Genomic DNA, 16,818 nt, shown 5'->3' on the forward strand with positions numbered 1-16,818 from the left:
ATTTTATGACAAATATCTATGTTTTAATATGTTTTATTTTCTTCTGCAAATCCTGGAAAAAACACGTAAATATGGATTTCCTCAGATTTCTGAAAGGTCTACACGGACTAAATGGCATTAGATGCAACCTGAAAAGTTAAAATAATAAATAGATAAACTATTCTTTATTTTTTTATACAAGACTTTACTTGAGTACTTGAGTACTCAATGCAACATTCCTTATTCATATGAGCACTTCAGTACTGTGCCCTCGGATACTTTGGCACGCCTGGGATTGAACCATCAAACTTCCAATTAATAGATTACTGTTCTACCTCATAAAACTGACTGAGAGAATGCCACGATGTGCACTGCTGTCATCAAACCAAGAGGTGCCTACTTTGAAAAATCTAAAACATATTCTGGTTTTAGCCTCTCTTTTCTTTTTTGCTTCTTTTTATTACTAAATAATTCCATATGCATTTCGTCATAGTTTGGATCACTTTAGTATTAATCTACAATGCAGATGATTTTTAAAGAATGAAAAAACACTGAATTAGAAGGTGTGTCCAAGATTTTGACTGGTACTGTGTATATACACACACTCTAAACACACACACAAATTATATATATATATATATATATATTAGGGCTGGGACTCGATTAAAAAAATAATCTAATTAATTAGAAGCTTTGTAATTAATTAATTGAAATTAATCGCATTTTAATCGTATTTCAGTATTTAACATGAGAAATATTGATTTAAGTTTGGTTGATAAATGAATCAATATACATAAGCTTACACTTCAAAATCTTGTTTGTTTTGTCTACTACACAGACCAACAAAGGGTGGAAGTGCTCCTGTGATAAGCAAACTCAGCATTTTTTTTGTACTTCCATCTGGAAGTTTCTTGTATTTAAATGTCCCAACCACCAGCGTAGTCTCTGTGACAGCAGTCGGGTGTTCTCTCCGGCTAAAGCAACCCTCGATAGTCCGGTCAGCTGACAGCTAGCGAGGCGAGCTGCTGGTAGAGCAGCAGCAACGGACAGCTCCGAAAACAGCGGGGCACTTTTTGCAAATAAGCGATATGAATTTGCACACAGCTCATCACGCTTATCACATTGTGCTTCGATATAATCTGTATGCCTGGACTCCTGCAGTGAGACACGTTCCACGGTGCAAAGTGCGATTAAAATGCGTTAAATTTTTAAAATTCGTTATTTTCCCCGTAATTAATTAATTAATTAATCGTTATTAACGCATTAAAGTCCCACCCCTAATATATATATATATATATATATATATATATATATATATATATATATATATATATATATATATATATATTATGTATTTATATATATATATATATATATATATATATATATATATATATATATATATATATATATATCTATATATATATATATGTATTTATTTATTACAAAGCTATATTACAAAGTTAATCAGAAAACTATTTTTTGTCAGTGTTTCTCTTCTTAAATGTATTATTATTTTTTAACAATTAGCAAGATGACAAGTCCAAGGAGCTAGCCTGTCAGTAGCTTTGTCAGTCTCACCAACCTTTTGTCCATAATTTTGTTCATCTCGCTATCTGTTTGGCAGATGCTGAAAATAGTCCCTGACAACTGGTTTTTTAGCTTTGGCTTCATAAATACAAGGGCTGAAAAAGTGTTTTGAATGTAAAAGGCTTACTTCGTCTAGTGCTAAAATAAATTCCTCATGGCAAATTCATAGGTGGTGATGAAATTAACTTTGCCGGTCTTGGCTATGCTTAAAGATACTCAGTCAATTCCTCTATCTAGGTTCTAGGTTGAGAAACACAATGTTATATATCCCAAAAATACTTAGTCTGAACAAAAGTGTGAAATTACTCAGTGACTATAGGAAACGTCAACATTGTCATCCCAGTACTGCTTAGTAAATTATCTATTCCTCTCTACAAACTTGGTATTTGTAATAACATAGCTGTTTTTATTAGCCAGATTATGTCAAGATTATGGATAATTGTGGCTTTTCAAATGGCAAAACAGAGACTAATACATAAATAAGCTCTATATGATGTACATTGCTCAAAAAAATAAAGGGAACACTCAAATAGCACATCCCAGATCTGAATGAATGAAATATTCTCATTGAATACTTTGCTCTGTACAAAGTTCAATGTGCTGACAACAAAATCACACAAAAATCATCAATGGAAATCAAATTTATTAACCAATGGAGGCCTGGATTTGGAGTCACACACAAAATTAAAGTGGAAAAAAACACACTACAGGCTGATCCATCTTTGATGTAATGCCCTTAAAACAAGTCAAAATGAGGCTCAGTATTGTGTGTGGCCTCCACGTGCCTATATGACCTCCCTACAACGCCTGGGCATGCTCTTGATGAGGTGGCAGATGGTCTCCTGAGGGATCTCCTCCCAGACCTGGACTAAAGCATCTGCCAACAACTGGACGGTCTGTGGTGCAACGTGACATTTGTGGATGGAGCGAGACATGATGTCCCAGATGTGCTCAATCGGATTCAGGTCTGGAGAACGGACGGGCCACTCCATAGCTTCAATGCCTTCATCTTGCAGGAACTGCCGACACACTACAGCCACACGAGGTCTAGCATTGTCCTGCATTAGGAGGAACCCAGGGCCAACCGCACCAGCATATGGTCTCACAAGGGGTCTGAGGACCTCATCATCATCGGTACCTAATGGCAGTCATGCTACCTCTGGCGAGCACATGGAGAACTGTGCGGCCCTCCAAAGAAATGCCACCCCACACCATTACTGACCCCCTGCCAAACCGGTCATGCTGAAGGATGTTGCAGGCAGTAGATCACTCTCCACGGCGTCTCCAGACTCTGTCACGTCTGTCACATGTGCTCAGTGTGAACCTGCTTTCATCTGTGAAGAGCACAGGGTGCCAGTGGCGAATTTGCCAATCCTGGTGTTCTCTTGCAAATGCCAAGCATCCTGCACGATGTTGGGCTGTGAGCACAACCCCCATGTGTGGACGTCGGGCCCTCATACCATCCTCATGGAGTCAGTTTCTATCCGTTTGTGCAGACACATGCACATTTTTGGCCTGCTGGAGGTCATTTTGCAGGGCTCTGGCAGTGCTCCTCCTGTTCCTCCTAGCACAAAGGTGGAGGTAGCGGTCCTGCTGCTGGGTTGTTGCCCACCTACAGCCTCCTCCACGTCTCCTGGTGTACTGGCCTGTCTCCTGGTAGCGCCTCCAGCCTCTGGACACTACGCTGACAGACACAGCAAACCTTCTTGCCACAGCTTGTGGCAAGCAGTCCATCTCATACTACCATGAGTGTGAAAGCACCACCAACATTCAAAAGTAACCAAAACATCAGCCAGAAAGCATAGGTACTGAGAAGTGGTCTGTGGTCCCCACCTGCAGAACCATTCCTTTATTGAGTGTGTCTTGCTAATTGCCAATAATTTCCACCTGTTGTCTATTCCATTTGCACAACAGCATGTGAAATTGATTGTCAATCAGTGTTGCTTCATAAGTGGACAGTTTGATTTCACATAAGTTTGATTTACTTGGAGTTATATTGTGTTAAGTGTTCCCTTTATTTTTTTGAGCAGTGTATTTCCAGCTACCATTTCCTTCACGATATCATGGAAGTTGTGAATGTATTATTCTGTCTCAGTTCTTCAAAACTAAAATGCAAGGACTTTTGTTTAACGGCAACAATCACACTTGAACATAAATCTAAATACACACATATACATGTGTATATATATATATATATATATATATATATATATTTTTTTTTTTCTATATATGCTTTACAGATGTTGAGAGAATATATTAAATTCTAAATACCAAAGAAATGCAAGTCCCTCTTGAGACTGAAAAGGAAAAAAAAAAAAAAAAAGCAAATTACTTTAAGATAAGTCTATGTTTATTAATATAAATTTGAATTTTCTCATACTAACCTAAAACCTTGTATGGAAAAAGAGTTGTTTCTTTTTTTTTTATTTAATGAAAATTAAAAAGACTACATTATAGACATTATATGCATATAAACTTTCCAAATGCCATGCAACTGGCAATTATATAATTACTGAAAACACAGGACAAGTATACAGTATTAAATTAAAGAAGGACACTAGAACAGTGTGGGAACTGATATTATAAAGTATGTAAAGCAAACACAGATGAAAGACCATCTTTGTAATGGGATTATTCTAGCCACACTGCGATATTGGCCCAAACCCATCTGCTAAAATATTATAGGTTTACATAGTTAAGAGACAGTTCATTCTAGGTAGGTACCATGTGTATACTTTAGGTTAAGTAGAACTTTGTATACAGCCTCTACTAGTATAAATACAAAAACGATCTTACATTTTTTTTGACGCAGTGGGTCATTTTTAACGTCCTCTAACTGTGGATGTTAGTGTGTATTAACACCGTACATTTTCTTTACTTTCACTTCAGTGTTTATGTTTAAAGTATTGAAAGCTTTCTTGGACTGCCTTCAAGTCCTAATGCATCTGACACAGTAAATTGTTTCTACTACAGCACTTACATCTGTTTGTAAAAAGTATGGACTGTCTTTAGCAATGAGATTGTTAATAAAATTATTCATTACATCTGCCCTTTTATGGCAAAAAAGAAATCAAGACCTGCTGGCCTACAGAAAGCCACTGTCAAATGTTTTACTTGTACAATGCGATATACTGGAACAGGAACTAAATTGGCTGTAGGTTAACCATTATTGAGCTGATACTTACTTTATTACTGTTTACAAATTTCAAAAATTTGTAAAAAAGAAAAAAATTAATCTTTATCTGCAGCATATTGTACTGATTTGCCCAATGAATACTTGTACAGGATCAAGTTTCAAAAGAATCAGCCAATAAATAAGGGAGAAGTAGTCATTTAAGTTACCGTATTTTCCGGAGTATAAGTCGCACTTTTTTTCATAGTTTGGCTGGGGGTGCGACCTATACTCCAGAGCGACGTATATGTGACATTTATAACACATGAACCAAAATACTCCAGCCACTTGACATCTCCGTGAACTGCAGCTTTAAGAGAGTCTTGTGTAACCTGTGGGCGCAGTGGATGATGGATGGAGAGCACAGCTTAACGGCAACTGGGAGAATGTGCCACCCAACTTTCCTGGAAGTCATTGGATGGATCAAGAAAACATGGGCTTCAGTGACAAACCATCCTGTTGGGATTCAGAAAGGCTGGAATAATTGGAACTGCAGCTGACGACGAGTCTGACTAACGCGACACAGAAGAGGAAGCGGCGCTTCGTCTACGGACTGTACGGAATTGTTTAGAAGTGACACAGAGGATGAAGAATTCAATGGATTGATGGTTTGGTTAACTTGTTAGTATGTTCTTTATGCTATGGTTATCTGAATAACTTAATGTTACGTTAACATACCGAACACGTGTTCGTTTTGCGTCATGTAGCTGAATGTGCTACGTTAGCATAACGTAGGCGTAACCGTGTTCGTCCTGTTATTTAATCCATTATTATTTTAAATTGCCGTTCAAGATGGAATTTCTGCTCTGGGTCTCGGATTCTATCAACCCCCCCCCCCCAAAAAAAAGTGCGACTTATAGTCCAGTGCGACCTATATATGTTTTTTTCTTCTTTATTATGCATTTTTTGGCTGGTGCGACCTATACTCCGGAGCGACGTATAGTCCGAAAAATACGGTAAACATCAAAATAGTTTATCATCAAAAATTCATAAAAATTTGCTTTGCACATTGAATACTCATACTGAGTATGGAGGAGTAGGAATTAAAGGTAAACATCAATATACAGTCTTTCTCAAATATTTCGAAAATTAAAGAACTTAAAATCCATCTCCCCCATTTTGTAGAGCCTTACCCAAAGAGCATTTGTGCCAAGGTTCAGAGGATTTTAAATATAAATAACCAAGAAGTAGTGAATTTATCAAAAAGCTGAATGTACTATTTATCTTTAAAATGTTATAAATTCATAAAAAATTGAAAACAATTTTAAAATAAAAAATTTTGTCTCAAGCATTCGGTAGTGCTTTGCACATTGAATACATAAACCAAGTTTCAAAAGAGAGATAACAGTTAAAATCATTGTACAAGTTCATAAACTGTCAAATATCAAAAGTCCGTCTCACCTGTTTTGTAGAGCCTTACTGTCATCTACAGTGGAGCCAGTGGCGGTTTCTGATATTAACGACATGGGCAGCCGCTTTTCATCTAGGGCGGCATGACCGCCCCCCTCCCCCCTACAGATTGCGAGCGCCGCAGCAGCGCCTACCGCACTACTCCACTTGTGGGGTAATGGGCGCCCTCTGCTTGCTGTTTGGTGCATGTAGCTTTCTGCCATGGTCTGACAGACAGGTTGTAACAGAAGGAAAGGGGCGGGCAGGGGATTCTCCCGTCTTGGTTGCTGAGCCTAGAATTACGGAACCCCGCAAGGGACACGAAAAAAAAAAACGAGGGGGAAAAAAAAAAAAGAGCCACTTTTGCCAGATCTCGCAAAAGTGGCCATCACTGCTTCACTCGACTGGCACCCCCGGCTGAGAGGAGAAGGGGCGGGGCAGCGCTCTGTGTGTGTGTGTGTGTGTGTGTGTGTGTGTGTGTGTGGCGATCGAGTGAAGCAGTGACGGCGTGAGAGCGAGACAGTCAGCCGGGTTCATTCATTCATGCCTGTACAGTTTTGGCGTGGTTACAGAACAAAACTGAATTATAAATAAAGGCGACTTTTGCTGGCAGTCTCTCGCCAAACATTTCATCCTCACTGACACTGCCATATCAAGATTAACGCGGAAGTGTATGTACTAATATTGCAAAGTTTTGTGAGATCTCGCAAAACTGCCTTTTTTTTTTCCCCATGTCTCTTGGTTCCATATAGAATGAATCTGTTAAAATTAGATGCACACAACTGATAGAAAACAAAGCACATTTCATTTATAATACTGTAAATATGGTCATTAATTCACAATATTTGTGTGAACCTGAATCCTGATGAAAAAAAATAACACAAATACGAATCTAGATGGTTCGGACAAATGTTGGCGGTTGGCGCAGTGTTGCCAGATTGGGCAGCTTGTGAACACACTGGGCTGGAAAATTATATAGATGCTCGCCCAGGGAGCCAAACAGGGTAGGACCGCCACTGAGTGGAGCTAAAAAGGAACAAAGGTCTCCATGGCTGACCTTTTGTAAATATTATTGTTATTATATTCCTTTAAACCATAAAGGCTGAGGTTATAATTTATATATATAAACACTCAGCTAGCCAGCTCTAATCTGCTGTCACTCTCAAATTGAAAATACAGTACCTGTCTAAAGTTTGGACATGCTTTTTTGACTTGTACTGTATAGCTATTCACTTCACATGAACATAAGTATTCTTGTTTAAATATGTTCTGATCATCAAAAATACAGTTTGTCCTTGCCAGAACAATAAAGCCATTGTGAAAATACCAAAAACCACAGTTCCTTTATAGCCACTTGAGGCTGGCTCGAAAAAAAAATCCCTCACAGACAGCTATTTTTGATTCCCAATTAACAGCACTGTAGCGTTCTATTGCAGTGTGTTAAAACATGGACTAAACACCTAGTTAAACCAGCTCCAATGAATAGGCAGATTTCCAGTAAGCTTGAACATTTACTGAAACATCATATTCCTCATTGACATTCTGGTGAAAACTGCAAAACAAAAATACAAAACAGTCAGCATCTTAACTGTTAGCTTACAAGTGAATCATAGCTGCTAGCACTGTTCTTAGCTTGTTCACAGTCATAAACCAACTTCTCCGTGAAATACTTATTTTCACATATTTACTAACACATCCGATGTAAAATGCACTAATTTACGGCATTGCTTCTATGATGCATCAACCCTGATGGAAGCAGATTGTGCTCGGGACATGGCGAACATGGCTACCATGCACTTTCTTAAAACAGGAAGTGACGTGTGTCAACAGTGACATATGTCATACACCTAAAATCGCTTCCACTAAACTAAACTAAAAATAAATGATCGATTTCTATTTCCAAACAGAATATTTAAATAGCAGAATTATTACATTCAATAAACAGAAAACAATTAACTCATATAACTGCCCAAAGGGCAGCACAAGCATTAAAATGGCATGTTCACTGGCTGATACAACCTGACTTACCCTTTACAACAAGTGTATGCTGACTCAATTTCTATGACTGAAAAATCCATCTGAATATTGAAGTGTGTGGTGTGGCAACTGGAGAATGAGTGGCTTCAATTCAGGGGATTTCATGGGAGCTCTGTCAGAGAGGAGAGACTATTAATGTTGTCACCAGAGGGAAAGGAACATTGCAAACAGTCTTTTGGATGTTTAGGGTTACCTTACCTACTTGGCCAGCAGCTGAAAATCCAGAATTTTCCAAGATGGAGCAGACAGTGAGGCTGGGAACTGGTGAACACCTTCCCTTGTGGGTGTTGACGAGTGAGAACAATGAAGTGATGTTGGTGGTGTCCCAGTCCTCGGGTGAGTTCAATTAGGAAGAACAAAGCTCCATGAAGGATTCCAGACAGGTTACTGAGAGGAGAACAGAAAAACTGGGTAACTAAATTGAATCTACAGAAACAAATCTGAAACTGTGGAAGCCTAAAAGTCACCATATTGGTGAGGACAATCAGGTGGAGAATGTGGCATCACTCAGCCATGATATACTCAACACTTGATTGCTTTGTGCAAAACAGATGCAAGAAGGACAGCTCAAGCCAGGATGACTCTGCCCCTGGGTGAATCAGGAACACTGAGTCAGCCCAGCAACTTCAGATGAGAGAAGAGAAGAGAAGAGACAAGAGTTGAAGCTATTATAGCTGCAAAGGGTGGAGTGACATCATATTAAACAAGCAGACAACTGAATACTTTTGGCAACATAGTGTGTCTATGCCTGTCATCAATAAGATTTAGGAATGTGGCTTGGTAGTAAACTACTAACTTAGTAATCCACTCTGTCTTTTAAATATTGTCATTATGCCAGCAAAAATGCTAAAATCAATGAAAGTGATGATCAAACTATGACAATTGCTTGTCCAATTATCAACACAAGCACTCAATAGCAATATGGGAATGCAGCCACAAGTATATAAAGCTACCTGTCTGACTGCACTGATGTACATATTAGTGGAATATAGTCTACATTCTTCTATCTTTTAATTAGTCTCTGCACTGTATATTTTGTAATTTTGTAATATTGTGCTATAGTTATAGCTCTAATATCTCTGTATATTTGCAATTTGTATACTTGTATATTGTCTTATAGTTTTTATACTTATTTGTTTTTTTCTGTAAGCACGAAGTACCGCAGCAATTTCCTAATGCTGTGAACCTGTTCACCCATATGGCAATAAAAACCTTCTGATTCTGATTCTGATTCTGATTTCCTCACCGGCCATCATCTTCAAAAGTTAGTTGACAGTTCTCCATAAGACAACTGTTAGCTACTGTGTGCTTCCCCTGGAGACAAGCTAGAAGTTTTGCTAGCAAAGCATCAGTGCAAACAAAGTAACAATGCATATGGTATCCCTTTCTAATTCAGCATCTTTCGTCCAGATATTGCAACAGAGTGGTGACAGCAAAGAACAAATCTGGGCAGCAAGGGTTTATAGCCTCTGCCCTACACCTGGCCATTAATCTTTTATTCAGTATTTTCAAGTGTGGTGGTGCTGTGAAGTTTTTAATGATGCTGTTGGATGAAGCTGCTTCCACTGTATCACTACCCAGGTCATCAAAGAGGTTACTTATGGCTCATAAAGTTCTAACTGAAAATCTAGTAGAGTTCTGTTTACTCCTGAAAATGTTTCCATTTGACCTGTGATGGACCTCAATACATTAAAGAGCATGGCTGACTCTGTTCTCTGTATTTTAACATCAGACGTCACACCAGAATTTGTTGGTCACACAAAGAGAGGTGACTGTGTCAGCTGCTCCCATTGGGCTCCAGACATGCAGCTTTATGACACATTATCATTTATGAATATCAGACAGTTATAATTTGTTCTTATAGGTTAAAGTTGCAGAGGTAAAACAGAACAGAAAACAAACAAAAGTCTTGATGTGATTGCTTTTAAATAATTTTTATCCATGAATGTGACTGCATATCCTGAATTCATTGATGCTGGCATATACTGTATTTGTATATTACATGTAATATTACATTTTGGTGATTGAAAAATTACACTTTGCACTATTTATAACACAAAGCAATGCATTCCATCAGTGATCTAGGCATATTGAACAATTGATTAGATATAGAAAAAATGTAAAAATCTGTAACAGCATTTCAGTGGATTGCATTATGTAAGTAGTAATTTCACTATCATGATTTTTGCAAGAAAAGTTATTGTTTTTATTGGGAAAAAAAATGGCACAGACCTCAAGCAATCTGTCATTTTAATAATATTCAGCACTATGTGTCAGTTAAATTGTCTAATGTGTGGCCTCCCGATTGCTTTATCTAAGATAGTATGGACAGTCATGGAAGTAAATAAATAATGTTAAAAAAAAAAAAAGTTGCTCGCCTGCGGTCTGTTACTATTTAGACTTTTTTCTTAACACTTTAATTCACAATCAAACAAAATTAAAAATTGAGCAAATAAGTTTGATATATAGAAACACATGAATAGTTGAAGAAAACTGGTACTTGACTCAAGCATTGAGACAAGAAATACTGCTTAAATAATCTAAAGTTTGATTTCTGCTTCACACTGTTTGGGCTTTTCTGCTAATGCTGCCAGTAGACATTACACCAGTATTTATGGTTTCCTCTTTCAGTATATCTGCTTTAGCTCAGTCAAACATTCAAAAACTGGCCAAAACCCAAAGCTACTCTTGTTATATAGAGGCCAGAGAGTTGACCCAATTCTGTCTTTATCTGGGTCCATTCCCTCTGTCAAAAACCATGATGAAGAGGAAAACATGACAGAGAGGGACAGAGAGAAAGGAAACAGAGCCATTGTCTTGTATAACCTCACTACATCTTCATCCAACATAGGCCAAAATGTGAAACCAACAATGTAAGAGAGAGATGTTTGTAGCCAAGTAAGGCAAAACGGTTGACACCTTATATCTGAGATTCTTTCCCCGTGCTACTACAGTTGAATGAAATAACACAAAGACCATGAACATTGGCCTTCAGTTACATTTGTATTACTAAGTCACTTTTGTAACGTGTTTTTAGTGAATAAAACCAAGGTTATACTCAACATTAAAAAGGCAAGCTTAAGAATTGCTTCATTTTCAGATTTGTACTGAATGTTCCTATTGGCACCACTTGGCTAAAAATAACATAAATGACTCACTTATTCACCTTGCAACTCTAATAATGCCAATTAGAGTTTATGCCCAAAGCACAATGACCAAGCAGAGAATTCTAGCAAAGGCATGTAGGGTAATGAATGCAACTCTATTCATGCTTTTAACATTGTCAAATATGAAGTAAAATGTGGAATAGCTTAGGTTATGTGTCAGTTCACAACATACTGATGGCTCTGTAGAAAAATACATGGCTATTTTCATACTCTTTGAACACCAAACTTAATAGTAGTTCCAACTCTGAATTAGTGTGAGTTTCAAATGATACCCCAAGCACTGATTTGGTTTACAATTTTTAACGATTTTACTCCTTACATCTGTGTCAGTGGTGTCTCGCCATCTCGTTCAAGTTAAAGCTGGCCAAACCCAAAACTAATCTTGTCGTAGATGTCAGAGTGATGACCCAGTTCTTCTTGGTTCTGGGTTCATTCCCTCTGTCAAAAACTGGGATGCAAGGGAAATTGTGTCACAGAGGCACTTGCAGGGAGATAAACAATGAGCATTGAGAGTGCTTTTCATCTTCCTCTCAACTAACAATCTGATCCCTGTGTATAAATGTGTCAAATACAGTCAAGAAAATTACCATTTCGTTCTTTGATTTTATAACAACACAAAATGCTGGCTTCTATCCTGATCTATCTGGATTTAGATCAGTTTAATACATGTTTATACAGTGACCATCATGATACTTTCAAACTACAGCACCCTGCTTGTCTGCTTGTCATTAACTGACTATATCCTTTGTCATGTGAGCACCACATGATATTAAATATAAGAATTTTTACTTGATGCACTGTGGTGAGAAGAAAAAAAATCAGCTGCCTTTACATTTGGGTGTAATCTAAATCTATATTATTATTGTTTTGACTGTGGGAGTGGCGCAGTGGGTAGGCGCTTGCCTTGCAGCTAGAAGGTTGCAGGTTTGTGCCCCTGTCCTTGCGCTGCGTTGTGTCCTTGGGCAAGACACTTAAACCACATTGCCTAACGGTAGTGCCGGTCTCTGGCTGCATGACCACAGGTGCTTGTCTCTGGATGAGTGATCTGGAACAATCATTTTGTTGTGTGCCTTGTGCACACAATGACAATGAGTTGAATCTAACATCTAATCTAATCTTTTTGTTTTTTGTTTTTTCAGAACAGTTAAAGAACACAATCTTTGCTATGGGAGAAATTCTACAGCAATTTGGACCATCTGAGGTCAGTTACTCAATAATAATACATTAAGTTCTTTTACTTATATAATTTTCAATATTTTACTCTGTTTTGTTCCATGTCTTGACTTCTAAGATGCAGAACTCTGGGGAATGACATTCAAGACTAATGGAAATGAAAGAAGAAAGCCAAAAGAATGATACAGTCAAAAGCTCAGCTCTTATGAATTCCAATGCCAGCTACCAAAAGACTAGAAAAAGTTTTGCTTTAGTTTTCTCTTTCTTTTCTCAGGTTCTTACTTTTCATAGACCAAAACTGAGTCGTGATCTTACATCGATGAGATCGTTAGAATTCATGCTTACCACCCTTAAGTTAAACCATTGTTCTTCCCCCTTGTGCTCTCTCTCTCTCTCTCTTCAGTTCAGTTCAATTCAGTTCAGTTCAAATTCATTTATATAGTGCTAAATCACAACAGTTGCCTCAAGGTGCTTTTTGTAAGGTAAAACGTTACAAAAATACAGAGAAAACTCAAACAATTAGATCACTCCCCATGAGCAAGCACTTGGCGACAGTGGGAAGGAAAAACTCCCTTTTAACTGGAAGAAAACTCTGGCAGAACAAGGATCAGGGAGGGGCAGCCATCAGCCACAACCCATTGGGGGTGAGGGGAGGGAGACAGGACAAAAGACATGCTGTGGAAGAGAGCCCGAGATTAATAATAACTAATAACTAAATGAAAAGTGGTGTAAAAAATGTGAGTGAAGAAGAGACACTCAGCATATCACTGGAAACCCCCAGCAGAGTAGGCCTATTGCAGCATAACTAAGGTAGGGTTCAGGGTCACCTGATCCAGCACTAACCGCTGGCTTTATGAAAAGGAAAGTTTTCTTAAACATAATCTTAGAAGTATAGAGGGTGTCTATCTCTTGAATCCAAACTGTGAGCTGGTTTTACAGAAGAGGGGCCTGAAAGCTGAAGGCTCTGCCTCCTGTTCTGCTCTTAAATACCTTAGGAACCCCAACTAAGCCAGCAGTCTAAGAGAAAGGAGCTCAATTGGGGTAGTATGGCACCGGGGACTGATTATTTAAGACCTTGTATGTGGGGAAAATTGATTCCAGATTTAGGAGCCAGCGAAGAGAGGCCAAACTAGAAAAAAAATGCTCTCTTTTTCTAGTCTCTCTCAGCACTCTCGCTGCAGCATTTTTGATCAGCTGAAGGCTTTTCAGGGAGTTTCTAGGACAACCTGATAGTTATTAATTACAATAGTCCAAACTAGAAATAATAAACTGCAAGAACTAGTTTTTCAACATCACTCTGAGACAGGAAGTTTATAATTTTAAAGATTTTGCACAAATGGAAGAAAGCAGTTCTACATATTTTTAATATGTGCACTAAAGAGCATACCCTGGTCAAAATGACTTCAAGATTCCTCACAGTGTCACTGGTAATATACTCAAGGTAGGTATCTGGTTAGACATCACGTTTCTAAGATTTTTAGGGTCGAGTACAATAACCTCAGTTTTATTTGAATTTAGAAGCAGGAAATTAGAGGTCATCCAGGTCTTTGTGTCTTCAAGACAGTCTTGCAGTTTCATCAGACTTCATGGATAGATGAAGCTGAGTATCATCTGCATAGTAATGAATATGTATGCAATGCCTTCTAATAATACTGCCTAAGAGAAACATGCATAATGTAAATAGGATTGGTCACAGCACAGAACCCTGTGGAACACCGTAATTAACCTTTAGTGTGTGAAGGGAACTCCCCATTTACATGAACAAACTGGAGTCTATTAGACCAATACCATGCAAACCACTGCAGTGCAGTAACTTTAATACATGCATGCATGCTCTAATCTCTATTAAAAAAAATATTATGGTCAACAGTATTAAGCGCTGCACTGAGGTCTAACAGGGCAGGCACAGAGATGACTGACAAAGGCCATAAGAAGATCATTTGTAACCTTCACTATAGGTTAGCTGTTTTACAGCTACTCTTTCAAGAATTTTTGAGGTAAAAGGAAGTTTCGAGATATGCCTATAATTAGCTGTCATGATGTGCTGTGTGGCAGGAGCAGGTAGACCCCAAAAGGCAGGACTCACAGGCAGATGTAAATGAAAGGTGGTTTATTGAGATGTGATGAAAGGATAGAGCTATACAGGTCTGGATGGGAACCAGAACTAAAAAACAAATGGGCAAGGTGACACACAGCGGAGGAAACATAGACGACAACACAACAAGAAACAGACGCAGACTGAGGACATAAATACACACATTAGGTAATCAGGGAACAGGCAACAGGTGAGGGGACAAAGCTGAGCGTAATTAACCAGAAGAGACAAGGGGAAGCAAAATTAAACACAAAGCACCAGGAACACAGGACTATCAAAGTAAAACAGGAAACACACAGACACAGGACAGATGCAGGGGAGACAGGAACAAAAGGGAACTAAACCAAAACTAACAAGACAGGAAACTAAGATGAATAATCAAAACAAAAAAACTAGGATATAACAAAACTCAGTGAAAATAGAACTAAACACAAAATGCTGGGCACATGCCCAGGACCATGACAATTAGCTAAGACAGTTCGGTCAAGTGATGGCTTTTTAAGTAATGGTTTAATTACTGTCATCTTAAAGGGCTGTGGTATGTAGCCCATTAATAGAGATAAATTGATCATATTTAAGATTGAAGCATTAATTAATGATAGGACTGCTTTGAGCAGTCTTGTAGGACTGGGGTCTAATAGACATGTTGATGTTAGCAGGAAGTAATTATTGAAGGTAACTCAGAAAGATCAATCAGAGAGAAAGAGTCTAAATAAATATCAGTAACATTGAAAGTAGATAGATAGATAGAAGATAGATAGATAGATAGATAGATAGATAGATAGATAGATAGATAGATAGATAGATAGATAGATAGATAGATAGATACTTTATGGAAATTAGGGCATCCAGCAGCTTAATACGCACAATAAATAGATTACAAACAATGGAGATGTAAATTATACAAACTATATTAACAATACAGACTAACAAACTATAAAAACTATACTATTGCACAAACTATGCTAAGCTGTACAAGGGCTTAGTGGTCTGAAAACAAAACAAAACAAAGAATACAGGGATATGGATGAGTCCAGTAGTGCAATATACAAAAGTGCAGAGGCGGATGTGCAAACAATGCAGTGCAGTAATAATGATGATTGTATGTTATCGTCCCCCAAGTGAAGCATTAAAGAGTCTGGTGGCTCTAGGAACAAATGATTTCTTAAATCTGTTCGTTGAGCAGTTCTGTGAGAGCAGCCTTCCACTGAACATACTCCTCTGTTTCATTATACTGGTGTGTAATGGGTGACTGTCATTGTCCAATGATAGAGAGCAGTTTGTCCAGTGTCCTTCTCTCTGCCACTGCAGTCAGAGAGTCTAGCTCCACTCTGAGCACTGACCCAGCCCACCAGACCAACTTATCTGGCCTCAGCGCGTCTCTCTTCCCGATGCTGCCTCCCAAGAACACCACCGCATAGAAGAGAATGCTGGCCACTATAGATTGGTAGAACATCTGCAGTGGTTTTCTGCAAATGTTGAAAGACCCCAAGTAGCTGTACATAATGATAAAATCTAGAGGTTTATGAATATTTTTCTCTAATAGTTAAAATTTTATTTGTGAAGAAATTCATGAAGTCATTACTACTTATGATTAAAGGAATACTTATGATTAAAGGAATACAAAGAGTCAGAGCTCAACAGAGCTCTGACTCTTTGTCAGCATGGTTACAGTGCTGAAAAGAAACCTGGGGTTGTTCTTATTTCTTTAATAATCAGTGATGAATAGTAAGATGCCCTAGCTTTACAGGGAGCTTTTATAGCCCAACAAACTCTTTTTTCAGGCTAAATTAAGATGTTCAAGATTAATCTCTCTCACTATCTGTCTATAATTGTGTGTGTGGGTGTGTGTGTGTGTGGTGCGCGCGCGTGTGCATGTATGTGTATGTGTGCACTTTTTCCAGATTTCACCTGATTTCACCCCATCCTTATTAGAACTCCATCATTCTCATATTGTAATTTACACTTGTTGAGGCAACAACTAATGCTCTCCTCTCTCTCTCTTTCTCTCCCCCCCCGTCATTCTCCCTGTGTGTGGGTGTGGTGTGTGTGTGTGTGTGTGTGTGTGTGTGTGTGTGTTTTGGGGGGGGGGGGGGGGGTCCTCTTCTCTCACTCTGTCTCTCTCGCTCTCTGTAGTTCTTCTGGGAGAGCAGTGTGTGAGAATTAGGTCTCTCAGCAGACTTGTGGGTATTTTTGCTTCGACAGTTTGAGGCTAC

This window comes from Archocentrus centrarchus, chromosome 13, assembly GCF_007364275.1.
Source record: "Archocentrus centrarchus isolate MPI-CPG fArcCen1 chromosome 13, fArcCen1, whole genome shotgun sequence".
NCBI lineage: Eukaryota > Metazoa > Chordata > Actinopteri > Cichliformes > Cichlidae > Archocentrus > Archocentrus centrarchus.